We start from the raw sequence: 1,339 nt of genomic DNA, 5'->3' as shown, positions 1-1,339 counted from the left end.
CCCTGAAGTTAGGGAGGGAATAAAACCCCTTAACTAAGTGCCAGGCGGGTAGTTAATCACTTTAACTAAGAACAATCACGCTTAAGCTACATAATCTTTACTCCCTGGAATGGAGATAAGAAATGCCCTAACCTTTGGAATAGAAATTGATAGGATTAAAATCAACTGGTATAAATACAGATGTAACAAGACAACAGAACACAGAACCTAGAGACAGAACCTAGCGAGAGAACATGGCAAAAGATCCTGGACAGAACCTGGCTACAGAACTTGGCTGGAGAACCTAGACAGAACATGGCGGGAGAACCTGGATAGAACCTGGCGACCGAACCTGGCTGGAGAACCTGGAGAACTTGGCTGGAGAACCTAGCGAGAGAACATGGCAACAGAACCTGGCTGGAGATCCTAGACAGAACTTGGCTGGAGATCCTGGCTAGAGATCCTGGCTAGGCTGCTGATCAACTGCCTCCATGTCATTCCTTCTTCGCCGACTCCGTCCACACCTTTGGGGATCCCTGCATCTGCTGGGGTTGGACCCCAACACACTACACCTAGTAAATATTTATCATTTGCATTTCTACATTGGCATCTTCTGTTGCCTCACAAACTACTATAAAGTTTGAATCAAAGACAAATGCCTTATGTGATTGGTTTTGGAAAATGCAGGACAAGGGTCTGTATTCTTCTCAAAGACTTGAACCATTACTTTTTAGTTGTTAACAGAACTAACAGAAGAGAAAAAGAACATCCACATAAGGCAGTAATCAAGTTTGACTGAATATTCACTGAAAACATAAGCTCTGAGCCAGGGTAACCAGGAGAAAAATGAGTCTTCAGCTCCCCTTCCCATTTAAGAATCCCCAAAGACAGCTGGAGGAGATGCATTCCAACATATAGAGAATGGAGTTCAAGTCAAATAGTATTTAAATCTCAAGAGACAGTCTGTTCACTCTTGGGTTACACTTAAGGGTCAGTATCATACAATGTTTTCTCTCTGAGTTTTTCTTGTCTTTGGTTGGGCTAGATATTTCATGTGTCAAATGAGTTCAAAGAGAAGACTTCGGAAAAATAGGGCAGCAGTCTTCACGTATCTGAAGGAATTTTCTGAGGAAGACAGATAGGACTTGGTTAGTGTTGCTTCAGAAGGGGAGCAGATGGAATTAATAGGAAGGTAGGTTTCATTTGAGTAAAAAAACTAAAATCTAGCTGGCCACTGCTAGTGACTTCTCTACGACATTATCATCTCCCTCAGCCTCAGGCAAAATTCAGATTTTTTCATCATGGCGCTTTATCTCTAAGAGATGTACTACCAAGTAACCTGGCTATCTAACTAGCTTTA

This window comes from Myotis brandtii, unplaced genomic scaffold, assembly GCF_000412655.1.
Source record: "Myotis brandtii unplaced genomic scaffold, ASM41265v1 scaffold270, whole genome shotgun sequence".
NCBI classification, from domain to species: Eukaryota; Metazoa; Chordata; class Mammalia; order Chiroptera; family Vespertilionidae; genus Myotis; species Myotis brandtii.
The sequence above is the reverse complement of the archived record's forward strand: the minus strand, read 5'-3'. Positions refer to the sequence as shown.